The sequence below is a fragment of the Sminthopsis crassicaudata genome, chromosome 6 (genome assembly GCF_048593235.1).
Source record: "Sminthopsis crassicaudata isolate SCR6 chromosome 6, ASM4859323v1, whole genome shotgun sequence".
Taxonomy (NCBI): Eukaryota; Metazoa; Chordata; class Mammalia; order Dasyuromorphia; family Dasyuridae; genus Sminthopsis; species Sminthopsis crassicaudata.
The window spans coordinates 97,929,624-97,952,292 of NC_133622.1; positions in this window are offsets into that span (position 1 = coordinate 97,929,624).

Here is a 22,669-nt window from a genome sequence, read left to right on the forward strand (position 1 = left end):
AGAAGACACACAGTCTTATCTATACACAAATAAGAATTCCTTCAATGAAATACTCATTCATTGCTAGAGAAAACAAACTTTTTTTAAGATATGGTATTTTAATTTTAGATAAGTTTGTTAGGACAATTATGTAATGTAATATTTTGTTTTGTTTTCACATATATTTAGGCTGAATTGATTCTCAGTAATTTCTGCTCATTGGAATTCCATCATGTGGAACCAAAAAGAAACAAATATCTTCCACATGGTAGAATTTTAAATGTCTGAAGATACTTCACATGTTATCATAAATCATAATTTCTTTAAAATAAATATTCCCTTCAGATGACAAATTAAGCTTGCAGTTCTGTAAAAGCCCAAAATTTTTTCAAAGAAATTAGCTCTAATCTTGCTACATCCATGGAAATTTTTTAAAATTAACTTTAAATTTTCTTGTTTTTTATTACTTTTTTTTTTACTTTTGTAAGCACATTTTATTCTCCCACTATGCACCCACACAGTAAACAATTTTTAATGTTTTCTTTTTTTCCCCTGGCTATGCATGCACATCTTAAAAATATACATTTCTTTATAAATCATGTTGGAAGACAAAAATCAGAATAAAAGGGAAAAGCCATGAGAAAAAAAATGAAGAAAAAAAGAAAAAAAGTGTATATGAAATGTGTTAAATTACATTCATTTTCCATAGTTCTCTCTCTTGATGCATATAGTGTTTTCTATTGAAAGTTTATTGGAATTGCCTTGGATCACTAAACTTCTGAGAAGAACCAAGTCTCTCATAGTTGATAATTACACAAACTTGCTGTTACTGTGTACATTGTATTCGTGGATCTATTTGCTTCTCTTAGCATCAGTTTGTATAAATCTTTCCATGACTTTCTAAAATTAGCCTGTTCGTAATTTTTATAGAACAATAATATCCCATTGCTTTTATATACCAAAACTTATTTAGACATTTCCCAATTGATAAGCATCTACTCATTTTCCAATGTGATCACAAAAATAGCTGCAATAGTTAGGTTGCACAGTGCACTAGCCCTAAACTCAGGAGGACCTGAGTTCAAATCTAATCCCAGACACTTAACAATTCCTAACTCTGGGACCCTAGGCAAGTCACTTAACCCCAGTTGCCTCAGCAAAAAAACAAAACAAAACAAAACAAAACAAAGCTGCAACAAACACTTGCATATGTGTGTCTTTTCCTTCTTTATGATTGCCTTAGGATAGATTCAGTGATAGCATTACTGGATCAAATGGTATACACAGTTTGATAGCCTTTTGGACATAATTCTCAATTGTTACAAAAAAAAAGTGCTTTGTAATAATACTTATATAGTTTCTGATTTTTGTCCTGGCCCTTAGATTCCCAAATATTTCATATTGGCTACAATTATTTTGATTGCTGGACTTTGTTGGTGACACAGACAAATGTAAATGATTTGTATGATTTTATTTTATATCTTGCATTGGAGCCAAGATGTTGTAATGAAGCCTGAAATCAGCTTGAGCTCTCCCAGTTTTGGTGGAAAACCACAAAAAACCCAGGCCCTGAACAGTCTGTTTAATGAAACCATTCTCCAGCTCAAGATAGATTGGAAACATGAAAGAAAGGTTGGTCTCATTGGAGTGAAAAATGTGTTCAGCTCAGCTCAGGCAGTGTCTGGGAAAGCCATTGAAAGGATCTTATTCATAGTAAATCAACAAATTAGATCTTCTGTCCTGGATCAGTAGAGAAACAGATCAATGGGCAACCTCCAGTCCTGGGTCAGAAGGCAAATTCTTGAAAAAATACTTTTCCTAAAAAGATCAGGCAAAGCTGCTCTCTGCACATACAAGTGACCCTTGTGCTCAAAACCTAAGATCAAAATTACACCGGAAGCTTGGGATTGCATCCCATTTACCCCATATAAAATTCATAAAATTATATCAAATTATAAAATAATTATAACAATAAAAAAGGAAATGTCAAAAAAAGACAAGAAAATGAGAAAGAAACAGAAAAGTGCCTTGACCATAGAAAGCTACTACAGACACAGGGAAGACCTAAATACCAATTCAGATGAGAACAAAATGTTCACAGAGGAAATCTCAAAAAGTGATAGGAATTGTTCTCAAGACCAAAGATGCTTCTTGGAAGTACTCATAAAAGATTTCCAAAGACAAAGACAAAGAGAGGTAGAAAAAAAAAATAGAGAGAGAGAAAATAAATGAGAGGTATTCAAGAGAGAGTCAATAAGTTGGAAAAGAAAGGCAATTCCTAAAAAAAAAAATAAAATCAATTGGACAAATGCAACAAAAATCCCACTGAAGAAAATAACACCTTGCAAAGTAGAATTAGTCAAATGGAAAAGAGAGGCAAAAGTTAATTAAAGAAAATCACACATTAAAAATTAGAATGGATGAAATGGAAGTCCATGAGACATCAAGAATCTGTCAAGCAAATTAAAAAGAATGAAAAAAATGGAAGAAAATGTTCAACACCTCATTGGAAAAACAGATTCTACTTGGAAAAATTCATCTGAAGATATAATTTCAAAATTATTGGTTTACCTGCAGGCTATGACTAAAGAATGAATCTGGTTAGCATTCTTCAAGATAGCATCAAGGAAAAGTATCCTAATGCTCTAGAAATAGAAGGTTAAAGAATTTATCAATCACCTTTGGAAAGAGATCCCACAAGGAAAATTCCAAGGAACATTGTTGTAAAACTCTGGAAGAATAATCTCAAGGAAAACATAGTGCAAGCTGCCAATTAAAAGCAATTCAAGTATCAAGGAGTAATAGTCAGAATTACCCAGAATGTGGCAGCATCTACAAAAAAGGATCAGAGGACCTGGAATGCCATATTCTGAAAGACAAAGGACCTGTGGTTACAATCAAGAATTAACCACCTAGCAAGACTGATTATCATCTTACAAGGGACAAGATATATCTTCAATGAAGTAAGAGACTTTCAATCATTTCTACTGAAAAAGAGAACTAAATAGAAAATTTTGTGTTCAAACACAGGATTCAAGAGAAATATACAAAGGTAAATAAGAAAAAAAATTACTTAAAAGTTAAATTGTTTGCATCCCTAGTTAAGAAAATGATGTCGATAACTTGAGAATAGTTTCTGTTATTGGAGTAGTTAGAAGGTGCAACACATGCATGGAGAGGTTATGAATTAACTCTGATATGATGATATCAAAGAAAAAGACATTAAGAAGTGGGAAAAGGACTGTATTGAGAAAAGGGGAAAGGGATAAATTAGATCCCATGAAGAGGCACAGAATACCTATTACAATAGAGAAAAAAAAAAAAAAGAAGAGAGTGATGAACATTTTCTGAAGCTTGATTTCATCAGATTTGGCTCAAAGAGGGAATAACTTAATCATTCAGTCCAGTAAAGAAACTTATTTTAACCTATAAAGAAGTAGTGGGAGAAAGAGGAAAGAAAGGGGAGGGGCTGGATAGAAGGGAGAGCTGACACATTAGGAGAAAGGAGTAAGAGAAGGGAGGATGGATAATAGAAGGTAGGGCAGGCAATGGGAGGGGCAGATTAAAAAAAAAAAACACCTTTAAGAAGGGAAAGGCTGAAAAGAGAGAATAAAAGTATATATGGGGAGAAAATAGAATGAAGGGAAAAACATTACTCATAATCATAACTGTGAATGTGAATGGGACTAAATCTCACATAAAATGGAAGGAAATAATTGAGTGGATTAAAAAAAAAACAATCCTACAATATGTTGTTTACAAGAAACATATTTAACAAAGAGAGATATATACAGAGTAAAAGTAAAAGGCTGGAGCAGAATTTATTATGATTAAACTAAAGCAAAAAAAATGTAGAAGTAGAAATTGTGATGTCAGGCAAGCAAAAGTCAAAATAGATTTAATTAAAAAGATAAGGAAAGGAAGTACATCTTGATAAAGGGTATCATAAACAATGAAGTAATAATGATTCTAAGTATCCACATTATCTTTCTCTCTTATTATAGCCAATCTGACAAGTGTGTACTGGTGTTGTGAGTGTGTATTGGTTTAAGGAGTTGTCATAATTTGCATTTTTCTGATTAATAATGACTTGCAGCATCTTTTCATATGACTAGAAATAGTTCCAGTTTTTTCATCTGAGAATTGTCTGTTCATATCTTTTGACCATTTATCAATTGGAGAATGGCTTAATTTTTTATAAATTACAGTCAAATCTCTATATATTTTGGAAATGAGGCCTTTATCAGAACCTTTGACTGTAAAAATGTTTTTTTTTCCAATTTATTTCTTCCCTACTAGTCTAGTCTGCATTGGTTTTGTTTATATAATTTTTTTTAATTTGATATAATCATTTTTTTTTTATTTTGTGATCAATAATGATCTCTAGCTCTTCTTAGGTCACAAATTCCTTCATACTCCACAGGTCTGAGAGGTAAACTATTCTATGTTCTTTTAATTTATTTATAATCTCATTCTTTATGCCTAGGTTATGAACCCATTTTGACCTTATCTAGGTGTACAGTGTTAAATATGGGTCAATGCCTAGTTTCTGCCATACTAATTTCTAGTTTTCTCAACAGTTTTTGTCAAACCGTGAATTGTTATCCCAAAAACTGGGGTCTAGGGGTTTGTCAAACACTAGACTATTAAATTTATTGAATATTTTGTACTTTAATTCTAAGCTATTCCACTAATCAACTAGTCTATATCTTAGCCAATACCAAATGGTTTTGGTAACCGCTGCTTTATGATATAATTTTAGATCTGGTACAGGTCTTTATTTGATTTTTTTTTCATTAGTTCCTTGAAATTCTTGACCTTTTGTTTTTCCATATGAACTTTGTTGTTATTTTTTTTCTATGTCATTAAACAGTTTTTTGTTTTGTTTTGTTTTTTTTTTTTTGGGGGGGTCTGATTGGTATAGTGCTAAATAAACAGATTATTTTAGGTAATTGTCACCTTTATTATGTTTGCTCGCCCTATCCAAGAGCATTTAATATTTTTTGAATTGGTTAGATCTGACTTTATTTGTGTGGAAAGTGTTTTGTAGTTTTGCTCATATACTTCCTGATTTTCCCTTGGCAGATAAATTCCCAAATATTTTATACTACCAGTAGTTCCTTTAAATTGAATTTCTCTTTGTAACTCTAACTGTTGGATTTTGTTAGTGATATATAAGAATGCTGATGACTTATGTAGGTTTATTTTGTATCCTGCAACTTTGCTAAGGTGAGGATTATTTATAATAGCATTTTAGTAGAATCTCTAGGGTTCTTTAAGTATATCATCATATCATTAGCAAAGAGGGATAACTTGGTTTCCTCATTATCTACTCTAATTTCTTTAATCTCTTTCTCAACTCTTATTGATGAAGCTAGCATTGCTAATATAATATTGAGTAGTAATGGTGATAGTAGAGTACCTTGTTTCACTCCTGATCTTGTTTAGAATGGTTACAATTTATCCTCATTACATATGATGCTTACTGATGATTTTACATAGATGCTACTAATTATTTTAAGGAAAAGTCAATTTATTCCTATATTCTCAATTGTTTTTAAAAGGAATGGATGTTGGATTTTATCAAATTCTTTTTTTTGCATCTATTGAGATGATTATATGTTTTTTGTTAATTTGGTTACTGATATGGTCAATTATACTAATACTTTTCCTAATATTGAACCAGCCCTGCATTCCTGGTATAAATCCTACTTGGTCATGGTGTATTATTGGGGATTATTTTCTGTAGTTTTTTACTAATATTTTATTTAAGATTTTAGCATCAATATTCATTAGGGATATTGGGCTATAATTTTCTTTCTCTGTTTTCAACCTACCTGGTTTAGTATCAATACCATGTCTGTATCATAAAAGGAATTTGGTAGGACTTCTTCATGTCTATTTTTTCAAATAGTTTATATAGCATTGGGCTAATTGTTCTTTAAATATTTGGTAGAATTCACATGTAAATCCATTTGGTCTTGGGTGGTTTTTCTTGGGGAGTTGATTAATAGCTTTTTCTATTTCTTTTTCTGAAATGGGACTATTGAAGCAATTTACTTCCTCCTCTGTTAATCTGGGAAGGCTATGTTTTTTGGAGATAGTCATCCATTTCACTTAGGTTATAAAATGTATCGGCATAAATTTGGTCAAAGTAACTCTTTATTATTGCTCTAATTTCCTCTTCATTGGTGGAAAGTTACCCCTTTTCATTTTTAAGACTAACAATTTGATTTTCCTCTTTCTTTTTTTAATCAGATTTACCAAACGTTTATCTATTTTATTGGTTATTTCATAAAACCAACTCTTTATTAATTCAATAGTTTTTTTTTTACTTTTGATATTATTAATTTCTCCTTTTAATATTAGAATTTCAAGTTTAATATTTGATGAGGGTTTTTAATTTGTTTTTTCCTAGCTTTTAAATTGTATGGTCAATTCATTGATCTTCTCTTTCTCTGTTTTATTCAAGTAAGCCTCTAAAGATATAAAATTCCCCCTTATTACTACTTTAGCTGCATCCCACAAATTTTGTTATGATGTCTCATCACTGTTATTTTCTTGGGTGAAATTATTAATTATGTCAATAATTTGCTGTTTCACTGAATCATTCTTTAAAATGAGATGAATTTCCAAATACTTTTTGGTTTATTTATCCTTATATTTTTGTTGAATGTAGATTTTATTACATTATAATCTAAAAAGAATGAGGTCTTTATGTCCTAATATATGGTCAATTTTTTCTATAGATTTCATGAACTGCTGAGAAGGAAATACACTCCTTTCTGTCACCATTCAGTTTTCTTCAAAGATCTATCATACCAAACATTAGAAAAATTAGGTTTCTTTCTTATTTGTTTTGTTTAATTTATCTACTTCTGATAGTGCAAGGTTGAAATCTCCCACTATTATAGTTTTGCTGTCTACTTCTTCTTGCAAATCTCTTTTTTTCCCTTTCAAATATCTTTATTTTTCTTTTCTTTTTTAATTTTTTAATAGTTGTTTTTATTTATCAAATATATGCATGGGAAATTTTACAGCATTGACAATTGTCACAACTTTTGTTCTAATTTTTGGTCTCCTTCCCCCCCAAAAAAAAAAATAAAAAAACTCTCTTAACTTCTCCTTTAGGAATTTAGATGCTATACTACTTCCTGTATATATGTTTAGTATTGATATTGCTTCATTCTGTATACTACCATTTAGCAAGATATAGTTTCCTTCCTTATCTCTTTTATTTAGATCAATTTTTTCTTTTGTTTGATCTGATCCAAGGATGGCTATTCTTGCTTTTTTTACTTCACCTGAAGCATTATAGATTCTGTTCCAGCCTTTTACCTTTACTCTATATGTATCTCCCTGCTCCCTGCTTTAAATGTGTTTCCTTAAAAAAAAAAAAAAAAAAAAAAAAAAAAAAAAAAAAACATATTGTAGGATCTGGCTTTTGATCCAGTCTGCTATCTGCCTCTTCTTTATGGGAGAGTTCATCCCATTCACATTTATGGCTAAAACTACTAATTGTATATTTCTTGCCATCTTATTATCCCCAGATTGTGCTTTTCTTTTTCTTACCCCTTTTCTCCCCTTCCCCAGTATTAAACTTATGGGTACCACTTGCCTCATGCAGCTCTCCCTCTCCCACTCCCTTTGAATCCCTTCCCCTTTCTTATACCTTTCTCTTATTACTCTTTTCCTTTTCCCTTTTCCTCTCCCACTTTTTAATGTGGTGACAGAAGTTTCTCTGTAAACCAAATATGTCAATTATTTTTTCTTTGAATCAACTTTTGTGAGAGTAAGATTCACACAATGTTCCTTCCTCTCTCTAAATTCCCTCAGATATGATAGGTTTTCTTTGTGGAATGTAGTTTCCCTCTTTTTATCTCCCCTTTTCCCTTTTTCTGATGCTATACCCTTTCCATTTCTACTTCCTTTTTTAATGTTATATCAGTAAAATAAAATTATACATGTACTCAATGTATGTCTATAACAAAAATACAGTTCTCATGAGTTTTTGCTTGTTTGTTTGTTTGTTTTTTACATTTTTCTGCTTCTCTTGAACCCTGTAGTTGGAGGTCAATTTTTTTTTTTTTTATTTCTGGTTTTGTCCTTAGAAATAAATGGAATTCATCTGTTTCATTAAATGTCCATCATCTTCCATGGAAGAAAATGCTCAGCTTACCTGGGTAGTTTATTTTTGTCTGAATTCCCGTTCTTTTGCCTTTTAAAATATCAGATTTCAAGACCTCCGATCTTTTAATATGGAAGCAGCTACACCTTGAATGATTCTTATTGTGGCTCCTCAGTGTTTGAATTGTTTTTTTCTGTCTGCTTGTAATATTTTTTCCCCTTAGTCTAATAATTCTGAAATTTAGCCATGATATTCCTTGGAGTTTTTATTTTGGGATCTTTTTCAGAAGGTGTTTGATGAATTCTATTTTACCTTCTGATTCTATTACATCTGGGCAGTTCCCTTTGATGATTTCCTATAAAATACTACCTAGGCTCTTTTTTCCTCATAATTTTCAGGAATTCCAATAAAACTCAGATTATCTCTCCTAGATCCATTTTCCATGTTCGATATTTTTCCAAGTAGATTTTTAACATTTTTTCCTTTTTTTTTTTTTTTTTTTTGCTTTTGCTTGACTGATTCTTGTTGTCTCAATGAATTAAGATTTTATTTGTTCAGTTATGATTTATAATGAGCTATTTTCTTCATTAGCTTTTTTAAACTTCTTTTTGTACATGTCCAATTGAATTTATAAATGAGTTGTTTTGCTAGAATTTTTTTCCATTTCACTATTTTTTTTTAAACTGAGTTATTTTCTTTTTCAAATTCACAAATTCTACTTTCTTGGGAGTTCTTTATCTTTTCTGATTCACAAATCTTACTTTCCTGGGAGTTCTTTATCTTTTCCAATTCACATTTCTGGATGTTGTTTTCTTTTTCCAATTTATCAAATTTTTCTTTAAGTGAGTGATAAGCCTTTTCTGTATTCTCTAGCATAGCTTCTCTTTCCTTTCCCCATTTTTCTTCTAGCTCTCTTTTAAGATTTTTTATAATTTCTTCAAGATAACCTTGTGTGATGGGGACCAGGTTACATCCCCCTTTAGGGGTTTGTCTGGAGACAGTCTGTTATTATTCTCCTAGGGGTTGAAAACTTGTTCTCTTTCTGTATAGAAGCTATTGATAGTCTATTTGGCTTTTTTTCCTCATTTTTAAAAAGCCCTTATGGTATGCCTTTAGGGTAAGGAAGTTACCAGCTTCCTCTGCAGAGCAGGAGAAGATACATGGACAGTGGCTATCCTGCAAATGGGCTGCAAAGAGCACCCAGCTGCAGAAGTGTTCTGAGAAAAACTCTGTATGGGAAGTGTCTCTGCCCTGGGTAGCACAGGCTAAGCTGGGTAAGTACCCTGCTAAGAACCCTGAAGTAAGGATGAACAACTGTCCTGGGCCTACAGGCTGAACAGTGAAAGTCACTGCCCCAGGCAGAACCCTGCTGTAGGGATTAGCAGTTGTTTTGGGAAAATCTATGAAGGGAAGTGCCTTTGCCCTGGGGAGTGCAGTTGCAGTGGGGAAGTTATTTGCCCCACACCACACCCATCCCCCCCTCAATGCAGATTAGAGGCTGCCCTAGGCAAAAGCCCTGAGCTACAGAATGTGGCTACATAGCTGTGCTGTGGTCTGTCACTCACTTCTGGTGCTGTGTGGGTGTAGCCAGATCCTGTTAGATTCTGGCATTTGTTGGAATACACTCTACTTTTGACTTTAATTTCTCTGCTGCTTACTGATTTGCAACTATAGCAGGGCATCCAATCTGTTTTAGAGTCCTCCCTGTAAATTTTCCAGCCAAGGAGACACCCCTACCCCAGACTGCTCTGTATGCTAGTCTCTTGTTCTATTCCCTGCCTGTGCTGGCCTTTTCTGGCAATATTCCAGATTATCTTTGACTGGTAAGTTGTTGTACTACTAATATTCATGAATTTTACCAGTCAAACACTATTTTTGAGGCTGAATTTAGTAATTAGTAATGAGGGTATGAGAGGAGTTTAGAATGTCAGGTGTGTTTTCTCCACCATCTTGGCTCAGTTCCCTTCTAATATAATATTGCCTACTAGTGATGATCATTGACAATCTTGTTTCAACCCTGTTCTTATTCGGAATGATTATAGCTTATTCCAATTACATATAATGCACACACTGATGGTTATAACCAAGAATTACTACTTAACAAGACTGAGTATCATCTTCCAGGGAGGAGATATATTTTCAATGAAGAAAGTGACTTTCAATTATTTCTATTGAAAAAAAAAAAAAAAAAACAGAACTACATAGAAAATTTGATATTTAAACACAGGACTCAGGAGAAATATATAACAGTAAATGGTTTTATATGGATGTTGGTTATCATTTTAAGTAAAACTTCATTTATTCCTATGCTTTCTAGCATTTTTAATAGGGATGAGTACTATGTTTTGTCAAATGCTTTTTCTGCTATTATTGATAATCATATAATTTTTCTTAGATTGGTGAATGATATGGTCAATTATGTTAATAGTTTCCTGATGTGGACCAACCCTGCATTCTTAGTATGAATCCTGATTGATCATAGTATATTATCCTGGTGATAAGTTAATGTAATCTCTTTACTAATATCTTATTTAAGATTTTTGTGTCAATTTTCTTTCTCTGTTTTGTCCCTTCCTTGTTTAGCTATCAGCTTAAAAGGGTCATAAAAGGAATTTGGTAGAACTCTTCCCATAATGTTAAAAACATATTTATTATATTGGAATTAATTGTTCTTTAAATATTTGGTAGAATTCATTTGAAAAACTATTAGACTTTGGAGATTTTTTTAAGGAGGTCACTAATCACTTGTTCAATTTCTTTTTCTAAAATGATATTGTTTTATTTGTTCATCTATCAATCTGGAAATCAATCTGGAAAATTTTTTTGTAGGTATTCATCCTTTTCACTTCAATTGTCAGATTTATTGGCATACAATTGGGGAAAAAAGCTCCTAATTATTGCTTTAATTGCTTCTTCAATAGTAGGGAGTTCACCCTTTTCATTTTTAATACTGGTAATTTAGTTTTCTTCTTTCATTTTTTAAAAAATCAAACTAAGCAAAGGTTTATTTATTTTGTTGTTTTGTTTCTTCTTTGTTCATTAGTTCTATAGTTTTATTTTTACTTTTAATTTTATTAATGTCTCCTCTTATTTTCAAAACTTCTAATTTGGCATTTAATTGGAAGATTTCAATTGATTATTTTTCTAACTTTTCAGGTGCACTCCTAACTTGCTTATCTGCTCACTCTTTATTTTATTCTTGTAAGCATCTAAAGATATAAGAACTGCTTTGTGTTCTCTTATTATTTTCATTCTCTTGGATGAACTTATTGATTTTTTTCTGTTTTTTTTTTTTTTTTGTTAATTTTAGGATTAGATTTTTAAAAATTTCTTATTAATATTTGGTTTATTTTCCCATGACTCCTTATTACATGTAATTTTTATTGCATAATTATCTTAAAAGCATGCATTTAATATTTCTGCCTCTTTGCATTTGATAGTGAGGTTTTCATGCCCTAATTAATAGTCAGTTTTTATGTAAATGCCTGAAAAGCCATTTACTTTTCTCCAAAGTTCTATTATATGTAATTTTTTTTCTAAAATTATATTCACTCCTTTAACTTTTTTGTTTGTTTTGTATTTTGATTTATCTAGTTCTGTTTGAGATGAGTTGAGATTCCCCACTAATTTACTTTAGCTGTACATTTGTTCTTGCAGTTCACTTAACTTCTCAAGGAATTTTTAAGCTATATCGCTTAGTTCATTAGCTATGATATTGATATCTATGATAACAAATTTCAGCAAGATATAGTTTCCTTCTTCACATTTTTAATTAGATCCATTGTTTTTTTCTTGATCTCAGATAAGAAGCACTACCCCTGCTTTTTTTTTTTTTTAATTTAGCTAAAATATAGTAGATTCTGCTCCAGTCATTCACTTTTATTCTGTATGTAAGTCTCTCCTTCAAATGAGTTAATAGTAAGCAACATATTATAGGATATTTTGACTTTAATCTAATCTACTGTCCATTTCCATTTTATGGGAGTGTTCATCCAATTCACATTCATAGTTAAAATAACTAACTGTATTTCTCACCATCCTGTTTTTCCCCATGTATACTTTTCTCTTTAATTTAACCCTTTCCCTTCTCATCAGTGTTTTGCTTTTGACCTCACCTCCCCTATTTCTTCTTCTTTTCTGTCCCTCCTTTCTTACCTCCTTCCTCTTCTCTTTCTGACTTCCCTTCTATTAGCCACCACTTTTTATTTCTTCTTTCACCTTCTATTTTTCATGAGAGACAAATTTCTATACCAAACTAAGTATAATATAATAAGTATAATATAAGTATAATATCTTATTCCCTTTTTGAGCCAAATCCAGTGAGATTAAAGTTCAAACAATGCTCATCCTCTTCTCTTCCTTCCCTCAGTGCTAATATATTTTTGTGCCTCTTCATGTAATATGATTTATCTCACTTTGCTTATTTCCTCTTCTCTGAGTACAACTCCTTTTCAGTTTCTTTTTTTTTTTATATCATTACATTAAAATTAACATATTTACGTCTTTTAAGTATAACTGCTTTAACTCCTCTGAAAAACTTACAGTTCTCAAGATTTACACATATCATCTTGCTATGTAGGGATGCAAACATTTTAATTTTTAAAGAATAGTTTTTGTTTCTTAACTTTTTATTTTGTTATTCTACTTTCTAGTCTTGTATTTAAATGTTGAATTTTCTGTTCAGCTCTGGTCTTTTTACCAGAAAAGAATGAAAATCTCTCCTTTCATTGAATGTCTATCTTTTTCCTGAAAGATAATGTTTAATTTTGTTGATTGGTTGATTCTGTTTGTAGTCGAGCTTTTTTGCCTTCCAGAACATGATATTTCAGGTCTCCAGTCCTTTAAAATGAAACTTGTTATAGCCTGGTTAATCGTGATTTTGGCTCCTCCATATTTGAATTGTTTCTTTCTGACTTCCTGTAATGTGTTCTCCTTGATCTGATAATTTTTAAAAAGTTATTTACAATATTCCTTGGAGTTTTACTTTGGGAGTCTCTTCCAGGAGGTGATTGGCGGATTCTTTCAATGACTATTTTACTTTCTGATCATAAGATATCAGAGCAATTTTACATGATGATTTATTGAAAGATGTTATCTAGGTAACTTTTTTTTCATTGTAGTTGTCAGGTTGTCCAAAAATTCTTAAGACTGTCTGTCTGGAATATATTTTCCAGGGTTTTTTTCCAAATGAATTTTTTTATATTTTCTTTTTTTGGGGGGGAATGTTGTTTGACTGATTCGTGATGTCTGTTTGAGTCATTCACTCTCATTTATCCAATTCTAATTTGTAATGAATTATTTTCTTCAGTTAGTTTTTTCCTCCTTCTTTTTCATTTGACCAACTATACCTTTGGAGGAGTTGTTCTGTTCAGTAGATTCCTCTTCTCCTCCATTTTGCCCATAAGAAGTTGTTTTGTTCAGTTTATTTATACTGTTTATATATCACCAAATTTATTTTATAAGGTGTTTTCTTCAATTTCTGTGCTTCTTTTTCAAGACTATTGACTTTTACATGGAAACTTTCATAATTCTCCTGCATAGCTTTTATCTCTTCTCATTTTCCTTCTATCTCTCTTTTAAAATCCTTTTTGAATTCTTCCAAATACTTTTGAAGCTAAAGACCCTTCATGTCCCACTTTGATGCTTCAATTGAAGACATTTGTTTTTGCTGCCCTCTTCTGGGTTTCTGTTCTGATCTTCCTTGCCTCTATAGTAGCATTCTATAGTTGGATCTCTTTTTGCTTTTTGGCTCATGCTTAAAAGTTGGGTTCTGCTCCTAAGGCACATGGAAAATTGTTCCAAAATTCACTCTAAGTTGGCTTGGCCTTGCTAAGACCTACCTGTTATAGTGAGAATTGGGGCTTATAATTTGCCTTTTGTAGTTGCATTGAAGGTCATACATCTAGTCTGGTGATCCACTGACCTTATGAACCAGTACACAGTATTCCACACTGCTGTTGCTAAGAGACCCCTGCTAGACTCCTTACATTGGGCCTCCCCACACAGGGCCTCTCCAAGCCGTGCTGCTAGATAGCACCCACATATTCTCAATGAAATAGGCCTTTCTTAAAGTTCTTCCAAGATATCTTCATCTAGAATATTATTCCAATCTGAATTTTTTATGGGTTCTGTCATTCCAAAATCCATTCAGAGTTTTGATATAGCATTGATTCTGAGGCAAGTTGTGTAGAGCTCAGGAAATGTCTTTCCTATTTTCTACTATTACTCCTCCCCTTCCCCAAAAGTAATTCTTATAGATGGTGCAATTTAGGTGGAATTTGAAGGAAACCAAGAAATACAGGAGACAGATATTGTTTTTTAAAAAGTCACCAATGATATGGCTGATCCATTAGCTAATCAGTAACTAAAAATTCTATAATTCCATTAAAAATAGAGCAAAATTACAAATATTCTAAATGAGCAATTCCAAGTAAATATTTCCTTAAATCTGTAATTGGGATATTTAGTTTCATACCCTTTACAGTTTCTAAATAGACTACTGAAGAAGCAGTCCCTCAGTCTAACAGTGTTTTCAGGTACAAATACAATTACTCCAAACTTGAAAGGGAATTAATATATCTATATCAGGACTTCTTAATTTTTTCTACTCATGATCCTTTTTTTCTAACTAAGACATTTTTATGTAACCCTCAGTTTATAGGTATACAAAATATGTATGCAAATAAAACATTTACTGATAATAGATCATAATTTCATTACCTTTACATTCTGTTATAAAACTTAACATGGGATCATGGACTACAATTTAAGAAACTGATTATATATATATCACCTGCACTTATATTATGAAATTTAATGAAATAGGCTGGAAAGACTGATGATCAAGAGCATATGATCAATATGCCAGAAAATGAAAGAGGATGAAGGAAAAAAAAAACAGAGAGTGTGTGAGAGAGACAGAGACAGAGACAGGCAGAAAGAAAGAAACAGAGACACAGAGACAGACATTCAGAAAAACAGAGAGATTGAGACAGAAACAGAGAGAGACACATAGAGAGACAGTGACAAAGAGATAGAGATACAGACAGAGACATAGATAGGGAGACAGAGAGAAATGAGTCTTACATTTTTAGGACAGGCACTTTAAAAGTAAAGTCCTTAAAAATTACAAAAAAAAATTATAAAAGAAATAATTATGGAGTGATCACTTAGATGGAAATGTAGCAACCATTAAGAAGCACAACTATCTGCTTTGTAACAGTCATGCTATATTAATCTTGTTTTTTTTTTTTTCACTTTTATGATGCTGGTAGATTAGGTAAATATACAAAGCATTATTAATTATAAAATGAATGATTTTGAATAATATTAAAATTTTTAAAATTCACATAAACACAATCAATCCAATCAAAATGAGAAGAAAATGTAAATCTGGAATTATTTCCATAGACAATGTCTCTTATAAAAGATAAATTTCTCAAATGCATAGAAAAACTAATCAAATTTATGAATCAAGTTATTCTCAACTGATCACTAGTGAAGTAATAATAAAAGACATATTCCATATGAAAAACTCAAGGGTATCTATAGACATATAAAAACATGTTTTCAATCACTGTTGAGTAAAGAAATGCAAATTAAAACAATTCTGATATAGCAATTCTCAATTTTCAGATTGATTAGTGTAACAGAAAAGGAAAATGATAAATGTTGTAGTGGATGTGGAAAAATTAGGTAACTAATACAATGTGTTTGGAAGTGCAAACTGTTTTAACCATTCTGTAAAACAATTTGGAATTATGCCTAAAGGGCTAAAAATCTGTCCATACAGTTTCGTCCAGTAATATCATACTTGGTCTGCATCCCATAGAGATACAAAAGGGAAAAATGGGGGAAAATAATATGTACAAAAATATTTGTAACAGCTTTGGCAAAGAATTGTGTTGGCAAAGAATTGAAAATTGAGGGCATGTCCATGGAATGGGAAATGGCTGAACAACTTGTGATTGTAATGGAATGGCATATTTCTATAAGACTAGTAAGCAGAATGCCTTGAGAAAAACCTGAAAAGACTTGCATGAATTTATGCAAAGTGAAGTGAGTACGACAAGAAAATTGTATGGAGTAAAAACAATATTGTATGATTAGCAACAGTGGATGACAGCTATTACTGACCAAACAATGATCCAATATAATTCCAAAGAACTTATAATGAAAAATGCTATCCACTTTCAGATAAAGAATGAAGGAGTCTGAAGACAGATCAAACCTTATTATTTTTCATTTTCTTTATTTTTTCTCAGTGTTGGTTTTCATCATCTGTGTTTTTGTCACAGCATGACTAATATGGAAATTTATTTTGCCTGATTGAATAAGTATGGCTTATATAAAATTGCTTTCCTCTCAGGGAGAGAAAACTTGGACCTCTGATTTAAAAAGTTTAAAATTGTTTTACATATAATTGAAGCAAAATGGAAAATTATTAAAATAGGAAAATATTTGAACAATTGGTGGAAAATATTGCTAGTTATTAATTTTAATTAACATAATTATAAATTTTAAACTTAATATGAGTCCCCACTATATGGCAAAAAATTAAAACAATGTTTCTTTTTTTTTTTTATTTTGCTTCAGTGTGAACTAATACTAAATTTAAAAGTTTTTGCTATACTTTATCATAATAAGACCATATATAATTATTATATTTAGATATAGGAAAAATACATTTTAGAAAGGATACCAACAACTCTACTGGATGTCAGCATGCTGCCCAAGAAGGTGATCCTTGCATTTTTCTGATTGAAGAAACTGGACGTTTTGGCTTGGAGAAGAAAATATTTATATGGCTTCAGGTAATTGCTGGACTGTACTCCCACTGCAACTCCAATCCAAATGATGATAAACTTAGCCTGGCCACCCTGGCCCAGACCAGTCCAGACTTCAGAGAAGCAGGACCTCTGAATCAATACAGCAATACTGATGACTTCCAGACATCTTATCCCAGAGACACCAAAGAGGACTTAGTAGGTCAGTAGAAAAGGTCTGTGACAATAAGGTGGGAAGGCCAACATGCAATCCCAGTGCAGCCCTTAACAGCATATTTTTAGCCACAGCCCTAATGAAAAGCAAAGTATTACATTAGGAGAAGGAACAGACAAGTAAAAATAAGTTCTAATCATAAAAAGTTACTATGGTGACAAAAAAGATGAAAAAAAAACATTAAAAAGGAGATAAATTCAAAGTCCTACATCCAAAGCCTCCAAGAAAAATTAAAAAAAAAATTGTTTTAGGCCATGGAAGAGATCAAGAGGGATTTTGAAAATCAAGTAGAGAGACAGATGAAAAATACTAAAAAAAGAATGGTGTAAAAGGACATTTTTAAAAGCTAATGAGAAGAATGCCTTAAAAAGCAAAATTGCAAATTGGTCAATTGGGAAAGAAGTTACAAAAGTTCAGTAAGGAAAATCTCAAAAGTTAAAATAAACAAATAAAAGCTAATGTTATTGGGAGAAATCAAGGCAATAAAACAAAAAAAAAAGAAAAAAAAAAGAAAAAAGAAAAATGTGAAATATCTCATTGGAAAAACAATTGACCTGGAAAATAAAACCAGGAGAGAGAATTTAAAAATCATTGGTGTGCCTGAAAAATCATAATCTAAAAAAGAGCCTGGACTTCATCTTACAAGAAATTATCAAGAAAACCCTTTCTAGGACCAGAGGGTAAAATAGAAACTGAAAGAATCCGCTGATGATATACAGAAAGACATCCAAAATGAACACTCTCAGAAATATTAAAGCCAAATTCTGGAACTCCCAGATCAAAGAGAAAAATATTTCAAGCATCCAGAAAGAAACAATTCAAGTATAAGGGAGCCACAGTAAAAACAAAACACAATTTAACAGCTTCTACATTAAAGGACCACAAGGCTTGGAATATAGTGTTTCTGCGAGCAGTAGAGAAAGGACCACAACCAAAAATCATTTATCTATAAAAAGGTGGTCATTCAAAGATATAGAGGATTTTCAAGCATTTATGATTAAAAGACCAGGGTTGAATGGAAAAATCTGATTTTCAAAGACAAGATTCTGAAGAAGCAAAAGAAGGTTATCAGAAAAGAGATCACAAGGGACTTAATAAGATTTACCTATTTACTTTTCTACATGGAAGAATGATATTTATAGCTCATTAGAACCTTCTCATTATTATGGCAGTTAAAAAGTATATATATATCTATATCTTTATCTATATCTATATCTATATATCTATATATATATATATATATATATATATATAGTAGAGGGCACAAATTAAATATGAAGAAATACTATCTTAAAAATGATGAATTTAAGATGTGAGAGAGGAAGGTACTCAGAGAAAGGGAAAGGGAGAAATGGAATGATGTAAATTGTCTGCCATAAAAAAAAGGAAAGAAAAACTTTATCCAGTGGAGTGGAAGAAGAAGAGGAAAGGGGAAGTAAGTAAATCTTACTTTCATCAGAGTTAGCTCAAAGAAGCATTTACACATTCAAGGGCTTTCAAAATCTATCTTACTTTGTAGAATAATAGAACAGGAATGGGATATAGGAAAGGAGGAGGGAGATAAAAAAGAGGGCATATTGGAGAAGGGAGTTATCAGTATCACTTTTGAAGAGGGAATAGAGTGATGGGAGAGACTAAATGGGCAGAAATACAAATTAACACTAGTAATTGTAACAGCAATATTAATTGTAAAATTTTTTTCAGCAAGTTTCTCTAATAAGACTTCATTTCTCAAAAATAGAGAGAACTGAATCAAAATTATATAAAAAATTAAGAGCCATGTTGCAATTAGTAAATGATCAAAGATATGATTTATGCCCAAAAAACTATAAACTCATCCATATCATTTGACATATCAATACCACTATTAGGTATAATATCAAACAGATCTTTTAAAAAGGAAAATTACTTATATGTACAAAAATATTTATAAGCAGCTCTCTTGTTAGGGCAAAATAATTGGAATTTGAGGGGATGCACATCTATTGGAAAATGGCCAAATAAATTGTGATGTGTTTTTGTCACATAATATTATTATTCTATTTGAAATAATGATCAGGATGCATTTAGAAAAATTAAACAGTCCTTCATAAACACAATCATAGTGAAATGTACTATTTACAAAGTAATAGCAATGTTCTGGGATGACCAGCTGTAAATGACTTTGCTCTTCTTGGCAGTGCAATGATCCACAACTATTCTGAAAGACTTATGATGAAAAATTCTATCCATACCCAGAGAAGGAACTGATTGTGTCTGAATATGATCAAAACACTTCTTCTCTCCCTTCCTCTCCCTCCCATCAAATTTTCTTTTTCTTCAGGGTCTTTTTTTCATTAGGGTAGAAGATCTGGTTTCTTTCACATGACTTTTATGGAAATGTTTTGCCTAACTTCAAATGTGGTTTCTTAATTTGGGGTGGAATAAAGGAGAGAATTTAGAACTCAAAAGTTTTAAAAATAAATCTTTTTAATGTAACTGGGGAAAATTAATATTTATTTTAGAAAATGAAAGGAAAGGTTAAAAAAATTAGCTTGGCTTTCAGGAGAGGAAGAGAGGAGGATTAAGAAGAGAAGTGGAAGATGAGGAGATGATGATGATGACGATGATGACAATGTTGATGATAATGATGATGATGACGATGATGATGATGATGATGGACATTTATATGGGGCCTACTATATGCTAGGCACTGTGTTAAACATTTTACAAGCATTTTCTGTTTTAGTCTTTACAACAATCCCGGCAGGTAGGCCCTATAATTATTCCATTTGAAAATTGAAGTAATTGATCCAAACACAGGTGAGTGACTTGTCCAGAGTTATGTAGCTAGTATGTATCTGAGTAAGAATTTGAACTGTAGTATGATATACTTCAGTTCCAACATAGTAACCACTATGCCCACCAGTTACATCATTATACTTTCAATTATAGGCCTTTAGATATTTAATAATATGCATAAAGATATCTCCCACTCCCAAACCCATCATTTTTATGTATAACATTACCATCAACCAATACTCAAGAACAAAGGGGAAAGCATCAAGTTTTTACACATCTAGGAAATTAGGAAAATAGTGCTCAGTGATTTAAGGATGTATGGAACTATGAGAATCTCAAAGGGGAAGAAATATCCTTCCTTATGATAAGAAATGTGACATTCCTTTTACAAGTATATAAAAGAGAGTGGTGGCAGAGAACTGACCCTGAAGTTAAAAAGACCAGCTATAAGTACTCTGGTATTTTTTCTGTGTGACCTTGAGAAAGCCATTTGACTTGTTGATCTAGGAGATTCTCTGATTCTATACTTTACAGAAAAGATAACAACCTACTCCTGGTAAAATGAATTTCCTCATCTAGTAGTTTTCTATAAAAATGAAATCATAAAGTGGCTACAGTCAGAAGGACCTCTAAATTCTGAATCCCCAGTAAAGGTTATCAGGTCATTGGACTTTGAGAAGAGAATTCAGGATTGGAAAGTTTCCTAAAGTCTTAAAATAAGGGAATGTATAAATAGGTTTTCAAAATTGCAGCTATATTTCCAATAGACTTGAATTAGAAGATGCCATCAACATCCAAAGGAAAAAAAAAAAACTATGGAGACAATGTGGATCAAAGCATAGTATATTCATTTTTGTTTGTTTCCTTTTAATATTTTTCCCTTTTAATATGATTTTTTCACAGCATGGGAAATGCGTAAATATGCTTAGAAGAATTGCACATATTTAATCTAGTATTACTTGCTGCTTTTGGGAAGAGGGTAGTAAAGGAGGGAAGGAAGGAGAAAAATTTGGAATATAATTTTACAAAAATGAATGTTGAACACACACACACATATATATATTATGTATGTATATATATATATATATGTATATATATATATATGTATATATATATTCACATCCCAAGATTAGAGTTTCTGTCACTTTTTTTCTTAGTACTTAGCATTGATCTCATTGTATAAATTCCATTGTGTAAATCATGAGAAATTAATTTAATGTGAGGGAATATTTAAATCAAATGGAATGATAGTTGTTCATTTCTTTTGAAGGAGGAAAAAAAAGATGTTTTTTGATTTTGTTTGGATTTTGTTTTTGTTGGTGTGGTTTTTTGCCTTCTTTTGGAGAGCTATGAAATCAAAGCAGTCAACCCTCCATTGTTCTATTGAATGCTTGAAAGAATTACTAGGAAGCCTTTCAGTTCAGTGACTGGAAGTAGAGGGTATAATCAAAAAATGTCTTTCTATGGACCAAGTGTACAAAATAGTAGATATTGAGCTAGCAAATAACTGCTCTTCAGAAGGAAACAACAATAAAGATCCATTTAACATAAAGCTTCACTCTATCCATTTTCTATCTTTATGTGTTTTTTGAGTATACAAAAGGATCCTTCCAGAATCTTTAGAAGGAAGTTTTAGTATTGTCAGTTCCATTCTTAAATAGCACTGAAATAGGATGCTGAGATTTGAGTTAGTCTGTCATTTTCCTGAAGCTTAGGGTACCTACATAAGAGAGAGAGCTATTTAGACCAGAAAGAAAGTATGATACATATCAGTAAAAGCAGCATCATTGGGATGGACTGAGTTCCCACAATGAGTACTTATGAACATTGCTTTCAAACTGCTATATTCAGGGAAAGGGGAGAGAATATGGCTAGTTGCCTTTCAACAGGTTTTCTTTCATTTCATCTTATGTGAGTAATAAAAAACAGATATCCAGTTTTCTTTTATGAGAATTCCAGGCTCCTTAACTATCCTTTCTGGTAACATTCTGAGTTACTGCAATAATTACATCATCTAAATTTTACTTCATTTCCAATGATGAGCATTGTGTTTTACAAACAATAGGTGCTTAATAGACAGATCCTGGATTTAATTCAAATAAATTGACCCAAAGAGTTGATATTTTAAAATAAGAGGTTTCTATATTATCTGCAGTTATGTACTAGGTCATAAAAATCCATTAAAAAAATCCAAAACACATGCTCCCAAACTAAATTTTTACAAATAAAAGGAAAAGGATTTAGTATTTATATAATGCCTACTATGTGCCAAGCATTGTGGTAAGAACTTTTACAAATATATCATTTGATCCAGACCAGTTTCAAAGAATCTGTCTCTCTGTTTCTGTGTCTGTCTCTGTTTCTATGTTTATCTCTGTCTCTCTGTCTCTGTCTCTGTCTCTGTCTCTCTCTCTCTCTCTCTCTGTGTGTCTCTGTCTCTCTCTCTGTCTCTCTCTCTCTGTCTCTCTCTTTCTCTCTCTCTCTCTCTCTCTCTCTCTCTCTCTCTCTCTCTCTCTCTCTCTCTCTCTCATATAATCCTTGCCACTTTGTAGTTTTACTGATAGAATGAAATAGGGAGAGAGCATTTTAGAATCATTATGAAGTAAACAAAAGTTACATTGTCTAAAGTCTAGTCAAAAGTAAAGTAATATAAGATATAAATGTAGATTATTATTATCAGAAGAAATGAAAATATATTTTGCTAAACTAATCTCAATGGTCACTGCTAGGTGAATAAGATGTCAAAGGCTTTCCTGTTTAAATTTTACTTATAAAAAACCT